The 16,599-nt window shown below is 51.0% G+C and overlaps 1 pseudogene across 1 annotated transcript; it reads left to right on the top strand.

Moving 5' to 3' along the window:
- Positions 1–6,612: 6,612 nt before the first annotated feature.
- LOC311181268 (large ribosomal subunit protein eL19-like) lies at positions 6,613–7,200 on the top strand (annotated as a pseudogene). The gene has a single exon. The product of its transcript is annotated as a large ribosomal subunit protein eL19-like (transcript).
- Positions 7,201–16,599: the final 9,399 nt, after the last annotated feature.

Raw genomic sequence — 16,599 nt, 5'->3', positions numbered from 1 at the left:
TTAATTTGTAGAACCAACAAAGAGTCAAGTGTTGATTTGGCAGGATCATAATTTTCCCAATAAATTGTATGATAGCTCAATATATTATTCTTCACATTGAGTGTGATTTTCCTAGCTCCGTTAGAAAGAGGATTGGTTTTGCTATAATGTACAAGGGCACCATCAATTTCCCCAAGAGCCTCTCTTAATCCTTTGATATTTAAATCACTTCTTGTTGATGTGCCATCCTGTCATTAGCCTTGTCAGTTTCCTCAGTCTCAGTTGCAGGCTTGTCTGGCATTGCCAGGCCTTCCTTCACTTGCCAGTGGTTTGGGGCTGGGTCTGAACATCCTCCAGTCATTGGTGGTCTTCCTGAAGTCTTGCAGCTTTCATACGATTTACAATTTGTCTCTGCAGTTGATTTGCACTGTATATCCACAGCTTCACAGTGTGATTTCTGGGCCTTTCAATATGGGGGATGGGGACTTTCTGGAGCTACAGTAGGAGGGCTGTTTGAGTGGAGCCTGATTGTATAACAGGTCAGTTAATTCTTAAGACTCTTTGTTAGGATGATTTCTGTTTTCCTCTGCAGTCTCACCATTGCAGGTGCTCAGGTAACTGAACTTCAGCAATAAGGACCCTTGGGCATACCAGGCTGGCGGTGGGGAGGATCTCTGGTGTCAGAGTCAACTTCTTTGGTCTTTTTTTCTTTGGGATAGCTTGCACTGTTGGCCTCAGTTTCTCAGCTTAGAAATGAGGATAACAGTTGTCCCTCCCTGAGACTGAGTGAGGTGATACTTGTACTGTGATTCACTGAGACTTTATGAATTTAGCTATAGCATTTATTACTAATCAATGGTTCTCTTGCCCTTCAATAAATAAAATCCTGTAGCTACACGCTAGGTGGGCAGTAATTTGGAGGGGCTCGTATTTAGGCGCTGTTAGGTACCCCTGTCTGCTTTAAGGTCTGATAGGTCAGAGGTGCTAATGAGGTTTCCTTCCTTTCATGGGTTATTAGAATCATGGCATGATAAATACACGGTTTCCCTGTGACCAATGTCTCCAGGCATCCTGCACTGCCAGGATGCAGCAAGGAGCAGAAGAATAGGAGTGGCAATGATCACCAATCTGCCTGGTCCCCTAACTCCCGTGATTAGGTCTGGTATACATCAAAGCAGTGTTCAATGATGTTGAGGCTTTGGGTCATCATGCTCCCATCCCATCTCTAGAGAAAGGATGAATTGTGCTGTATTAGGATGTCCACTTAAAAAAAAAAGATTTATTTTTATTTATACATACAAGAACTGGAGTATAGGCCAGAGGTGTGTGGGGAGGGTGGGGGTGGTGAGAGAATTCACCAGAGACAGAGTGGGGAGCGGAACAGGTGGATCTACTGAAATACACTGCTGACGGGAGCAGCGGGTGAGACAGGAGAGGTCTGCTGCAGCATGTGGGTCAGTTCCCTGACCGGGGATCAAACTCATGCTGCACTGGCTACCGATAGTTTGACAGTGCTGAGACTTTAACCCCTGCTCCACCAGGGAGGTCTAGGACGTCCATTTTTAAGCAGGCACCAAAAGCTGCAGAGGCAACCAGACTAGGTTCAGCAGTTTTGGCCAAGTTCACTGCTGTTTGTACATCTTTTTTTTTTTTTAAGATGTATTTATTGATGCATACAAGAGCTGGGGTACAGGCCAGATGTGCGGGAGGGTGAGAGGACTCACCGGAGACAGTGGGGAACAGAACAGGCAGATTGTCTGAAATACACTGCTGAGGGGAGCAGCCGGGCAAGACAGGAGAGGTCTGCCGCACCATGTGGGATTCTCACCAGCAGGCCGGGATCAAACCCGTGCTGCAGAGGCTGTGGACAGCTTCACAGCGCTGCGCTCAACCGCCTGCGCCACCAGGGGAGGCCCTGTCTGTATGTATATCTTTCTCTGGCAACTCCACAGCTATGGGCTGAGAGACTTTGTGCTTGGTGGACCCCAGGTTTTACCCAGAGCTTCATCACTGCCCTTTCTTTGGTCCAGTAGGGTGAGACTTAACCTGGTGACATGGCTGTGTGACTGTAGAGTCATTTGTGTGGTATGATGTCCCCACCCACAACAGTAGCAAAAACCCTTGAATAAATAGCACAGAAATACAAACATTCTAATTAGGATGCTCCATAAAACAGAAGTTACTATTAGCAGCACCTGGTTATCTAGAAAAATATAATAAACAATTCATTTTTTTCCAAACAAGGATCATTTGAGTTGAGGAGGGGAGAGGAAATGAGGAACATTAGCTTGTGAGGCTTTTGGAGGAAAAAAATTAAAGTAACCAATTGAAAATTGCATATATTTTATTACCGAAGGAAACCCAAGGTCTATATGAAATTCAGATTTTCCCCAAGGGAAATTAATGAATACCATTAAAACTGAGTCCAGTTTATAAGGATCCAGGGAGCAGTTCATCCAGAAAGGGAATAAATCGTCTTCACAGGGAGCATTTAAATATCATGTCTGAGGTGCCTGAAGCACAGGTCAGAAGTAAAAACATCGTTTGCTGACAGGCTGGTGCTGTGCCCTGTTGGGTGTAATCTCGCCTCAGCCCCTGGAGGCCAAGGCTGTGTGGCCAGGGATGTCCCGAGCTTTGGAATTTTATGTCAACAAGAGTATTTTTATTTGACCTCACGTGTTAAACACAAAGAAAATTCACTGTTTTGGGGCCCATTTCCATCATGGCACAGGAATGAGGTTGCTCGTGGCCCTATGTTTTCTGCTGAATTTAATCAAGCTCAAATATGACAGGCTTTTTGTTTCTAAAGTGAGGCTTTCTGCCCTTGTTAAAAATATTGAAACCTGCCTTGCACTCATAGACTCATAGTTTTAACTGTTTGTTGAGTTATTTAATAAATGAAACCTTAATCCATGTACAATTTCTGAAAGCCTTTATTTCAATATTTTAAGAAGTTATTTTTCCTGGCAAAAAGCCATCTCATCGCCCCAAATGACAAAGCTTGCCTGTCTCCACGAGGCCTATTACTGCTTGTACTTTTTTTCTCTTATAAGGAAAGGACATAAAGCCAGGTGTTGTCATGGTGCCTGGATAATTGAGTCGGATTGAATCAAATTCCAGTTGGTGTGTAGAGCAAGGAATTCAGGGCTGGGGGTGTGAGCGTGGTTGTAGGATGGAACCAAAGAAAGCCAAGCCTGGCCTTGGGCTCTGGCACTAACTTCCTGACAGCCTCGGGCAGTTACCTTCCCTCTCTAGGTCTCAGTTTCCTTATCTGTAAAATGGGTTAATATTGACACTTGACCTCCAGGTACCACTGATCCACTCCTCTGAGTTCCTGCACTAGGAGGGACGGAGACAGGGCCAGGAAGGAAGAGGCACTGTACTCCTAGATGGGCTGGGAAGGAGCCTCGCCTTTCTGAGGATCCTGCGTCTGTGGGCTGGCTCAGAGTCCTCCTGCACCACGCAAGGCAGAAGGCAGACACTGGCATAGCACAAGAACTTTCTGATCCTTGCAACTTTCCAGTAATGCCCATGCCTTCCACCGGGGGTGGTGAGTACCCTCCCTTTAGAGGCACTGAGACGGGTGGTCATCAGGGATATTGCATTTGGGATATGGATTCAAAGAACTTTGGAGGCTTTTCCAAATCCAAATATCTACAGTTCCGTATATCAAGGTAGACTTGATAATCACAACCAGATACTACTAAATCCTATAAGAATGTTCAAAACCAAACCAAAGACAAAACTAAACAACACCAACTACTGTGAAGAATTCGATACAACTGGAACATTCCTGTATTGCTGGTGGGGATGCAACATGCTTTGAAAAGCAGCTTGATTATTTCTTGTACTCTGTTAAACACTCACCTAGCAATTCCATTCCTTGGTGTTTCCAGGAGAAATGAAAATATATGTTCACACAATGCTTATTGTGACCAAAAACAGGATGTGAGCCAAATGTCTTCAGGCAACGGGATGAGCAAACCATGTCTACAAGGCCACAGGGCTGCTCTGCGCACAACAGTGTGGGATCTCGAAACAGCACCCTAACTAAGGGGAGCCAGCACATGGCTCCTTTTACATGATGATCCAGGTAAGGCAAGGTCACAAGAACAGAAAACAGCCAATGGTTGTAGAGTAGGGGGTGAGGGCCACGTTTTACCACAAATAGTTGGCAGGAGGGAATGTTTGAGGGGGGTGTGGTGCTTCCCTGTCTTGATCGTGGTGCACAACAGCATTTGTCTGTACTCATGACACTGGGCATCATGAGTGAATTTTGGGTTTGTGAATTAAAACGAGTACATCAACCAAGTAAATATTAACAGCGGACCCAGATCAAGCTCTCGCTTTGATGAAGACTCTTCTCCTGTGAGGATGGCTATGGTATAGACCCCCAGAAAACAGCAAATGTTCCAAGGTGGAGACATTGGAACCCCCATGCCCTGTTGGTGGGAATGAAAAATGGTGTAACTGCTGTGGAAAGCAGTGAGGTGGCTCCTCAAAGACTCAACAACAGAATTACCCTATGACACAGCAATTCCACTTCTGGGTATACACCCCGAAGAGCTGAAAACAGGGTCTGGAAGAGATGCTTTGTAGACCTGTGGTCATGGATGATCATAATAACCAAAAGGTAAATGCAACCCGTTTTCATGGATGGATGGATGGATGGATGAATGGATAAATAAAAGGTGATCCACACATGCATGGAGTGTTACTTAGCCTTATGAAAGCAGTGCCGGTACACACAGCAGCATAGATGAACCTTGAGGACATTTTGCAAGTTCACATGCCAGTGGCTAAAAGACCACTCACGTGAGGAACCTAGCTGGTGGGTGTTGGCGGCTGTCCATGGATGTAGGGTTTCAGTTTGGGAGAGTTCCGTGCATGGAGGGTGGTGATGGTCACACAGTGGAATGTACTTCATGCCGCTGAACTGTGCACTGAAAACTGGTTGAGATGGTAAATTTTGTCATGTGTATTTTATCACAAGGGGAAATTTAAAAAAAGAAAATAGGTGGTTGAAGAGGTTCTCACTGGCCAAATGTGAGACATTTGAAGGATCAGAATAAAAAACAGAGGTCGTGACAAGGGGGGCGGGATTAAGGGATCTCTTACCCAAAGCCCAGCTGTGTGGCTATTAGAGTCTTAGCCACAGAGTCTCAGCCTCCTTCCTGGACCCAAAAACCCTGAACACTCAAGGGTTCCTCAAAACTACTTTTGATTTACAGCCACCAAGAAAATGCATGCCTACCCCCTCTCTTTTCTGTGGAGGCCTCGGGGAAGGTCAAGCAGGGATTATAGACTTATGAAACTGGGGGGACTCCAGGCAGGAGACCCCTCTATCATCCACAAATCTTTGTGAACATGGACCACATGCCAGACTGTGGCAAGGGTCCTTACTGTTTTGTAGCCCTCCCGGGGTACTGGGGCAGGTGTGGTAAACGACATATTCCTGGCTGTTCATCAGGGGTCTTGCACTGTGTAGGCATATTTACAGCTCCAGGGTGAATTCAGGCAGGGACACTGAGTTGGATCTTGACAGGGGCAAAGCTGTGAGGAGGGCTGCAGGATGGACCTAGGGGCAGCCTACAACCCCAGGGAAAGCTGGTAGGGAGAGCCTGTTAGCAGCAAACACCTCTGGGGGGCAGCAGAGGCCACAGAACGCTCTCAGCCTGCAGCGCAAGACTGGCTGAGCCTGGTGTGGGTGGAGTAACTGAGGGTTCTGCCCTCACTCAGCTGGTGATGAGGGACTCCTTCCTCTTCCCTCTTCCTTGGGCATGGCTGACTACTGCTGCCACCAGAACTTGCCTCTTTCTAGGCAATCAGGAGCCCAGTCTTCTCTTCTCCCTTTCTGTTTCTCCCATTCTCTCTGTCTCACTCTCCCCTGTTGCCCATCCCACCCTCTTCTCTCTGCTCTCTCTTTATCTTTCTCCCTTTCTTTCTCTGCCTGTCTCTTTTCTGGGGGGTCTCTCATTGTCCAAACAATCTCTTAATGACAAAGCTCTTTGTCCTTCGAAGGTGTTGACATCTGTCATTTATGTCACAGATACCTGCTGAGCCCATTGTGAGAGCCAGACTCCCTACTTTGCAAGGCAGGGTCGCCCAAAGAAACAGGTCCAGCTGCTTTCCTCTGGTGAGATTGTTGGGTTCACATTGGTAATAGGGTCATACATCAGACCATGGCATGAACATGTGCTCTGGACTGCCCTACCAAGGCCCTAATGAAAGCACATAGTGTGTGTTTGCTGGCCTCTGAGTCCCCCATAGTTGCCATTGTTGGGCCTGAGATTTAGCTTTGACTTCATGGTAGCCAGGGAGAAAAGGGAAACAGTTTCAGGTACCTGGTGGCTTTCCTCACTGTCCATGGCCAGAAGAGCAGGTTTTCAGACACCCAGGGGATGATGTTCTCTCCCAGGGCTTTCTGGAGGGTGGCTGAGGGGTCAGCATGCCTGGGCATGCGGTCTGGCAATTGGTGCAGCAGGCTCTCACCGCTCCTTGACCTCAGCCTGCACTGGAGGATTGGGGCAGTGGATCCAGCCTTGCCCACGCTAAGCCTTGAGGGACTTTGAGGGCCTTCAGTCATTCTTTGAAGAAATAATAGGGCTCCCTTTCGGCGCTGCGGCCGCAGCCATGAGTATGGTCAGGCTTCAGAAGAGGCTCGCCTCCAGTGTCCTTCGCTGTGGCAAAAAGAAGGTCTGGTTGGATCCCAATGAGACCAATGAAATTGCCAAGCCAACTCCCGTCAGCAGATACGGAAGCTGATCAAAGATGGGCTGATCATCCGGAAGCCTGTAACTGTCCATTCCCGGGCTAGATGCCAGAAAAACACCTTGGCTCGCCGGAAGGGCAGGCACATGGGCATTGGTAAGAGAAAGAGTACTGCCAATGCTCGAATGCCAGAGAAGTTGACCTGGATGAGGAGGATGAGGATTCTGCGCTGGCTGCTCAGAAGATACCGTGAATCTAAGAAGATTGACTGCCACATGTATCACAGCCTGTACCTGAAAGTGAAGGGGAGCGTGTTCAAAAACGAGGATTCTCATGGAACACATTCACAAGCTGAAGGCAGACAAGGCTCGCAAGAAGCTCTTGGCGGACCAGGCTGAGGCCCGCAGGTCTAAGACCAAGGAAGCCCGCAAACACCGTGAGGAGCGGCTCCAGGCCAAGAAGGAGGAGATCGTTAAGACTCTGTCCAAGGAGGAAGAGACCAAGAAATAAAACTTCTCCCTCTTGTCTGTACATAGTGCCCATGGCAGTTATGTTGATCAGTTCAGGGAAACTCTGTAATGAGTTCAATAAAAGTCAAGTTGTCTGCCTGGAAAAAAAAAAATAATAGGGCTCTTGGCCAAGGTTTGTTTTTATTTTTATAATTTTAAAAAATGGAGGTGTTTTTTACATGCACTTGTATGAATTTTGACAAACGTCATGGTCCTATAACCAGACTACAGAACAGCATCACCATCCCTCCAGTTCCCTGCTGATGCCTCGTTGTGGTCACTCCTTTCCCCAGCCCCTTCCCCCGAACTCTTTATCTGCTCTGTCTCCTTAGTTTTGCCTTTTCTAGAAGGTCATCTGAATGAAGCTGATACCATAATTTCAGGTTTTCAGGCCTAGTCTCCGAGCCAGGAACGGATCCCTGGCTGCAGCGGCAGCGCTGAGTCCTGGCCACTGGACCCCCATGGGCTGGTGTCTCACGAAGCCACAGCCGGAGCTTGCAGACGCTCAGGCAAGCAAGCGAGAAGAGGCAGATTTGTTGCCAGAGAGAAAAAGTTTATTGAGAGAAAAGGAACAGAAATAATGTGGGACTAGTAGGCCGTGGAACCAGGCCAGGGAGGAGCAAGGAAGCCACGGTGGAGTCGTACCCAGGGAGTATAGACCTTCTTTCCCTGATTGTGCCAAAGCTCCACCAGGCTCTCTCTGATCGGTCAGTTCTCGGTGGTCTCACTCACTGCCTAAATGTCTCTGTGTGCCCAGAGCTAAGTCTCTGTGTCCCAGCCCTTATCTTAGCAGACTTCTCTTTATCATCCTTGTTCCAGAATGTCCTGTTGCCCCTAGTCCTGGGGTGTTGGATTAGTTCCCTTTGGAATTTATTGCCCTTATCTCTGGCGCCTTCCTTAACTCTCCTGAAGTTCCTGCCTGCGCTGTCCCTGATGCTGCCTAATTATCCCTCACTTGCCCTGGGACTCAAAACCACACGGTGTGTGCTGGCAGGGCTTTTGAGGAAGGTGAACTATGCATGTGTGTGCATGCACATGCATGTATTTTGTGTGCACATGCATATGCCTTACATGTTCTGCGCACACATGTATGTGTGTGCATGTTGGTTATGGAGTCAGAGGACACAAAGACGGTTGTGTTTGGTGGTTGTGTTCTACCTCTCCTGTCCCCCTTGCAGTATAGTCACTTCAGGTACCTCCTCCCCACCCCTGCCCTCTGCATCTCCTCCAAGAGTCCTCCTCCCCTCAGCCAGTGATCCTGACACCCACCACTGACCTGTAACAAAATTTTCTGTTTCAAAGTGTACAGTTCAAGTCATTAAGTACATTCTCATTGTGCAGACACTACCACCACCCACCCACACAACTTTTCTGTCTTCCCAAATTGAAACTCTGTCCCCATTAAATAACTTTCTTCTCCAGTCCCCCCCACCACGTGTTCCCCAACCCCTGTCCTGGCAGCACCCACCATCTACTTTCCATCTTGTGGATTTGATTTTTCTGGGAATCTCATATTCAGATTCATCCATTCAGCAAACATTTATGGAGTGTACCCTTCTGGAGGGAGATCTGGATGCACAGGAGATCATCCACAGAGGCAGGAGCCTGGCCAGTGATGTGTAGACAGGCTTGCATTTCTTTTCTGCCTCAGGGCCCCATCCATGCCTGGAGACCTTTCCTGGTCCCTCTTGAGCTGCCTCCTCTGGGAAGCCTTCCCAGCCTGGCTCTCCATGGGCAGTTTGGCTGCTTATCATGTGGCCTGTGACACAGCCCATTCTGAAGAACACTATATTTTGTTTTTACTTTTCTCTGCCCAATAGTGGCCTCTTTCAGTTCCAGCCCAATAGTGGCCTCTTATATTCAGGGATAAGGTGGGGAACATCCCCACATGACCTTGGCACCAGAGTCTGGTGCCTATCAGGTACCTCAAGGGCCCATGAGGTACCTCAAGGGTTTTTTGCTCCATCTCAGGCCCATCTATATCTGCTGGTGACCATGTCCTGCGCTCCATCCATCTTCATCTGACTCACCACCAGCATTAGGGACCAGTGCCCTTGGGAATCATCAAAGGGGGTCAGTCATCAGCTGCTGCTCTGTGAACTCCCCTTTGTCTTCAGGTGGCCCCCTACAACTACCAGAGGTAGCTCCACACCACTCCATACCACTCCCAGGGTGCTGCTGGGCACTTTTCAAAGACTCATGGAGTGACGCCTGGATTTTGTACCAGAGTGACCTTCGCTCTCTGCACTCGAGAGTCAGCTTTTCCCAGGTTAGATGCTGGCATGGTCCGGCGGTGAGCAGAGCGGCACCTCGACCTCCTCCCTGCACTTGGCATGCAGAATGTCATCTCGAGTCTGCGGCACACGTACATCAGACCAGCTAGAAAGCATTCTTTGGCCACCAGCTGATTGGCTGGCATACAGTATGGTCTTGTAAATTCAGCAGCCCTCCTGGCCATTCTACCTCTTCGAGTAAATTCCCCCAAGGCAGCATGGAAAGTACTTGTGTCTCCGTGGGAAGAACCCTGCACAGATGCCTGGGGAGGCCAGTCCCTTAAGTGTCTCAGGGCTGAGCCCAGGAAGCACTGTTTTCGAGTCCTCTTCTTTGAACCAGTTCCAGGGCAGCAATTCAATTAGACTAAAGGCTTCAGAGCACATGGATGAGCTGCCCTCTCTTGCTGCCTGGAGGGTTCCTTTTGCTGGAAGAAGGAAGGAGCTGGCCATAGACCCTGGCAGAGGGGCAGCGCCTTTAGGCACCACAGACAAGCTGTCAGTGCTGCTCTCTGCAGAGGCCAGGGTGTGTTGGTGGCATTTCAGCTGAGGAAGGAGAAAGGCCAGTGCCCTTTCCTGCTTTGACATGGCAGACAGCCTCCAAGTGTTTGTTCTGAAACTGCTGTTGAGGTGGCTGTGGTATGCATCTGGGGAGAGAGCATTCCCCCCCAAGCATGGGCAGGAGACTCTGGTGAGGGGACTGAGGGATGGTCTCTCCATTTGTTGTTATAATAATTGTAACCCTGGGCCTTGCACCAATGCTCCCACCAAGGGGGCTTCTTTGTCTACCACTTGTCTGGAGGATCCTCTAGCGCCCCTCTATATGTGGGAGAGACGTTTCCCTGGGACTTGGCCTTGCAGAGCAGGTCCGCCTGGGCTCTGCTGAAGTCTATATGCAGGTGGGTGGGTGTGAGGTGGTGCTGTTGGGGTCAGTGTGGGGTGTCAGTGCCAGCACTAGCTGGTTGCCTTGGAATCAGGCTTGACTCAGTCACTAGAAACAGCCTGTCAGCAGCCTCTTATATCCTCTCTCCTACCCCGGAAGGCGGGGCCCCTGCTCCCAGATGTGTGTCTGGTTTCCTTCTGTAGCCCCCCAGGGGCCATGCCCCCGAAAGGCCGCACTCTGGGAGCAGAGTGGCCTGAAACCAGAGAAGGAACACCAGGGGATTTGCTTAAACTCGTTAAACCCAATGAACCCTCCCGCTGAATGATCCCAGTCTGCGCCGGGCCTTTTAATCTCGTTCGGGCCTCAGGATAATTTGTTTAACTGTGCTGATCAGTTGAAGGTTAATTCAATTGGACTTGGGTTATTTATTTGTGCCCGGATTTGCTAAGTGTCATTGGAGGTACATGAGGTCTTCATTATGGCGGCACGATGGCTTCATTAGGTGACGGCCACTCCTGCAGACCAGACCCTCCACCTCTGTTCTCCAAGGGTCTGGGTCCCCTCCTGCTCTCCTGCCCATTGGGAGGCAGAGCTCAGTCACCCCGGTCCCTCCATGCAGCCTGACTGGGGATGCATGGACACCATAATGATGACAGCTGTGGGTTCCATTCTTGGCTCTGAGGCTGACTGCCTGCCATTCTACCCGTCAAATTGCAATCTGAAATGAGTTTGGGCGAGCTGTTTTCCTGACTCATCCCCTTGGGAGGACCCTTAGGCAGCCATCTCCTCAGCCTGTTCTCATCCACAAACTAGGGATGGATCTTCCCTCTTGCTTCTCCCTTGTAGCCTTCCCCCTCCAAGCCCTGGAGTGGGCTATGTGGACTGCCTTAACTTATGAGCATGCAGCCCCTATTCCAGGCCATGTGCAGATGGGTGCCAAGGTCACAGGAGGGTAGGACAGGATCAGCAGGCTGGCAGGCTCACTGCCCAGAGCTAGGGTCTCTCTCTCTGGGCAGCTGTGAGGATGGAGGATGCTTTAGTGCCCACCCAGGAGGAGTAGGACCTAGCAGTGTGTCAATTCCCCGCCCTTCGATCAGACACTGATCATGACTCAGGAGTTGAACTCCCAGACATCAACTGGCCCTGGGGGCCACTTCTTACTATCCCTTTTCACGGGTGAGGACATGGTGGCTCAGACAGGCTGAGTGACTTGTCTGAGACTGCACAGCTGCTCTGTCATAGAACCAACACGAGAACCTGAGTCCTTACCCACAGTACTGACTGTGCCTACCTACCTGACAGGCATTGAGGTCATTCTCCACAAGACCCAGGAGCAGCTGGCATCAGCTCTCTTAGACTGTGTCCCCAAGATAGACCCTGAGAGGAGGACCTGAGAAGGAGCGCTGTGTTCAGAAAGCGAATTCTGGAAACTCCAGTGGGTCGGGGGGAGGAGGTGGGGGAGGGAGGCAGGTTTTAGGGTGTGTCTCAGTGCGGGTGGCCTCAAGGACAGCCCGCCTGCTGTGGGGCTCTGGGAGACATAGCCATGCCTCAGCCGCCACTGCAAGTTTTGAAAGCTGTTTATGCCCACCTTCATCAGGCATCGGTGACTATCCATGATCTGGACCATGCTGCCTCTCTCTTGTGATGTCACCTGGTCCTCTTTCCACAGTTGAGAAACTGAAGCCTAGAAAGTTTGATCAGCATACCTCCTAGGAGGTCTAATGGGGTTTTCTCCACCTGGGTCAAGGGCCCCTCACCTGGACTCCCTGCATTTCTACCATTGTTGCCCTAATGGACAATGTTATGTGATAATTGCTTGTGACCTATGGTTCCCACCAGGCTGTGAGCCCACAGGGCAGGACATGCTTCTGATCCCTCCGAATGTCCCCAGTTCCCAGCATGCTCTGTAGACATGTCAGCTATGTTGGCTCTGGGCCACAAGCTCCACTCAGGGCCTCTGCCTGCAGAAGATTGAACCAGCTTCTTCATGTGGCTATTTCAGGGCAAAGGCAGAAGCTGCCGGACTTCTTGAAGTCACAATTGGGAATGTAGCATCTCCCCCACTGCGTTCCCCTGGTGAAAGAGCATCTTGAGCCAGATCAGACCTAAGGGGGGAAGAGACTGCCTTGGGGTGGGGACAGGGGAGGGACAGCTGCTGTGGCCATTGAAGGCAACTTGCTACCCAGAGTGCTGGCCAGCCAGGGCTTGAGGGAAGGCTGGGTAGGAGGCTGTAATCCTGGGAGCAGGGAGGGAGCAGAGGCAGGAGCAGCTCACTTTGCATGTGGTGGGGCCTTGACCTCCAGACTGCTGGTCTGAGAAAACCAGAGAGAGCTGAAGGCACTTACAGAGGGGAGGCTCCACGGGGAGTCACCAGGAGCATTCAGTGATGCTCAGTGCAAGCTCCCTGCAGGACCCTGTGAAGTCCTGCTGGGGCCTGGGCAGGTCTGAGTCCCTGCCTCTGCCCACGCCCTGCCCCCCCCCCCCCGGGGCCCTGTCCAGCCGTCCCTGGGCCAGCGCTGCAGTGGACAGCCGCAGCACCTGTGAGGGTGTGTGACCTCCCCCTGGCATGTGGCTCCCACTCACATCCGCTTCAGGCCGAGCTTCCCTGTCTTCCACCTCCTCTCCCTGCAGGGGCCTCCGCTTCAGCCTGCCTTTTCCTTGCACGTCAGCCAAAAGCTGATTCCCCCAAGACTGCCTCATCAAAGATTCTTTCTTTCTCATCACCATAATTTTTCATTTGTAGGTTAAGCTGCACCTGGGGTTCTGAGAAATCTGCTCACTTTCTGCAACTTGCGGAACTTCTCAAATATCTCGTTCCTCCCCACCCCCTAGGAAGCAGTGGGTGTGGAGAAAGGGTGGCAGGGAAGGGGCCCAAGAACACCCTCCCTGACCATGTGTGGGTGGGTGAGTTTAAGTGTGGGGTATGTAAGGGGTGTGTGTGATGTGTGTGAGTGTGTGTGAGTATGGGGTTGGGTGATGGTGCTCTGTGTGTGTGTGGTGTGTATGTGCTTTGTGAGCGTGTGCAGTATGCGTGAGTGAGTGGGTATGTGTGCTATGTGGGTAAAGGAACTCAGCTTCTCAGTGCAATCTTTAGGACTGATTCTTTCCTACGCTGGAAAAAGCAGTGTGATCTGCCATCTGTCCGTCTGTCTGTCTGTTCATCTGATGTTGTGTCTGTCCTTTCTGGGCTTTGTGAACTAGGTAGGTCAGTCAGATTCAGAGAGTGTCCTTTCAGAAGAAGAAAGCAGCCAAGATTTTCCAGTACCTTCCACAGGCCTCAGTGACATCTCACTGAACGCTGACAATCACCTCTTGGTCCTCCCTTGTGCCCAGAACACCAGGGCTCAGGCAGGCACATGACTGGCCCAGTTACTGGGACAACGATGAGCAGAGGGGCTAGAGCCCCAGCTGGGGTTCCAGTTTGGTTTGGAAGAGAAGGCATGGGACAGGCAGCCAGAGCACAAGGAGGAAATGTCAAGTCTCGTGACTCAGCTCCGGAGACGCGCTGTGCAGGTTCAGAGGAGAGAGACAACTTGCCTGGCGCCAGAGTGGGTTGTGCCATACCTGCTGCGGGCACAGCACAGGCAACGGCAGGAGGGAGGGAAGCCAGTGGAGATGGAGTCCACAGATGTCCAGATGAAGGGGAGCAGCGATGGGCGCAGGGCTGGACTGGGCTTTATGCAGCCAGGCAAGGGTGATGAGAGATTAGGAGCCTGATGAGGAAGCCCTCAGCAGACTGGGGCAAAACCCCAGCCCAGCCCAGACATGGGGGGCCTTGGGAAGCTGATTCCCAGGCAGGGGTGGCAGGAAGCCCCCCGGGGGAAAAGCCTTATCAGCCCGAGATCTCAAGCCCACAAGCAGCTGTTGGTATTCCCCAAGATTCCTGCCTCTTGGAGACAGGTCCTCAGGCTCCCAGCCAGCAAGAGGGCCAGAACCCCAGAGCAGGGTGCTGTTGTTCCCTTCTGTCCTCCTGTCCCTCCTCCCCCCTTCTTCTTCCTCCCTTCTCCCTCCCTCCCTTCCCTCCCTCCCTCCCTCCCTTCCTTCCCTCCTTTCCTTGCATGCTCCCTCCCTCCCTCCTGGGTCTCTTCCCAGGTGGTCCTTGCCTGTCGGGACAGGTAGGTGCTGTCTTGGGCATTAAGGACCCAGTGGTAAACCAGGTGAGGAAGGGCCCTGCCTTCACAGAGCTCACTGCTCAGTGGGAGAGAACACACAGGAAGCAAGATGCTCATGTGCGCCCTGGTGCTGAGCATTGAGAGAACAGGGTCACTGACTTGGGGCTCTGGCTGGTAGTCTCTGGTGAGGAGACACGCAGTCTGGGACTGAAGTGGGAGTGAAGCAGCAGGCTGGGCTGGAGCGGAGGGGCTGAGCCCAGGCCGTGCTTTCAGCAGCTTTCCTTGGCACACAGGTGGAGCTGATGTGGGAGCAGAGGGTGGGCAGGCGGCAGTGTTTATGGTGAGGGCCCCACCCAGCTCTTCATCCAGGCAGGGGTGGGTGGTGGTAGCGGAGGGCACCCATGAAGATAAAGCCAAGCCTCTCCCCAGGTGCTCATCACTCCCCTCACACCCTCACCTCATCACCCCTCTGCAGGAAGCCCTTGTCATTGTACCAGCAGACCCTTAGGGGTAGGCTCTCCCTGAGCACTTTTTAACCCATTATACAGATGAGTGTTCATTAGTGAAGTCACACAGTGGGACCACGGGACTTTCATTTATAAAAGGCCTTGCAAACATAGATCACCAAGAATTAATTAAAGCATTTTAATCTCCAAATGCCTCCAGGCTGCAATATTCCCTTCTGTGTCAGCCTAGAGAAAAACAGCCTTGCTTATGGGAAAGTTCCTGGTGATGTGGGGAGAGGCCAAGTCTCAGATCATATCTCTTGTGCTTTGCATGCGGGGACCAGTCACAATGCACTGTGACAGAGAGCAGATATTTGGGGAGAAGGGGCAATGGTCTGGGATGAGTGGGGATTCAGTGTGTTCCAGGCACCCTGTTCCATCCCCCTGGACTCAGGCAGGAGAGGAGCTGGGAGCCTAATGCATTTATCAGCTTCCTGGGGACTTCAAATCCAATAGTCTCTCTATGCTGTCACAAGGGAGGGGAGGACGAGAAAAGCAAGTGATGGACGTAGGCGGGACACATGACTCCCAGGTGTGGAAGCTGCTGTGTGCCGCAAAGCCCATAGACTGTTTCCTCAAGGGCCTTTAGCTTCGTGTCCTTAATCCACACTTGTTTATGGAGCACAAGATACTGGGCACTGTTAGGCTGTGGGTTCCCTAGGGGGTCAGAGGATGGTAATGTGCCTTCCTTGAAGGGCTTGGATGGTAGTGGGGCAGATGAACGATAAGAATCATTGATAAACTGGCCCATTTTAGATGGCGATCAAGCAGGTGATAGTGTTGAAGATGGTCCAGGGAAGTGGTGACATTTCAGGTGAGACGTCAAACAGAAGTCATTCAGGTGCAGCAGGAACAGCTTTCTGGCAGAGGGAACAGCATGTGCAAATTTCAGAGGCAGGAAAGAATGCTAAATGTTTAAGGAACATGAAGAAGGACAGTGGGTCAATGTCTTAAGATCTGCTGTAACAAGTGATCATAAACTTGGCCTAAAGCAACAGGTATTTGTTGTCTCCAAGTTTTGGGAGTCCAGAAGTCTGAGATCAAGGTTGGTTTTTCAGGAGACTCAGAGGGTTTGTTCTCAGCCCTTCTCCCAATGTCTGGTGGTGCTGGCATCCAGGTGGTGGCCCGATCACTCCCATTGGGCTTCAGTCTTCATGTGGTCATCTTCCCTCTGTGCCTCTATGACTACCTCTTTCCTTATAAAGACACCTGTCATTAGAGTTAGGGCCACTTAAATCCAGGACAACTTTATGTCCAGATGCTTCACTTAATTACATTTGCAAAAACCCTTTTCTGAACAAGATCCCACTCACAGGTTCTGGGGGTCAGGACTTTTGCGGGACACTGTTGATCCCCACAGGCAATGTGTGTAAGGAGATTGACAATACCAGATGGAGGATTGGGGAGGGCAGTGAGGCTTGTGGGCCCAGATGCAGGGTGGATTCATTCATGTACATTGGTGGTCATTGTAAGGACTGGCGAGAGACTCCTTAGAAGAACTGACCTGGCTGCACGGGAGGGGCAGTCTGCAGGGGCTGGAGCAGCAGGGGGCCAGGATGAGGCTAGAGACCTGGGGCAGGGTGACACAGCTCACCAGATTGGGGCTGTAGGGACAAGTGACAGGATTCC

Source organism: Talpa europaea, assembly GCF_964194135.1.
Source record: "Talpa europaea genome assembly, chromosome: 12".
NCBI classification, from domain to species: domain Eukaryota; kingdom Metazoa; phylum Chordata; class Mammalia; order Eulipotyphla; family Talpidae; genus Talpa; species Talpa europaea.
The sequence above is the reverse complement of the archived record's forward strand: the minus strand, read 5'-3'. Positions and strand labels throughout refer to the sequence as shown.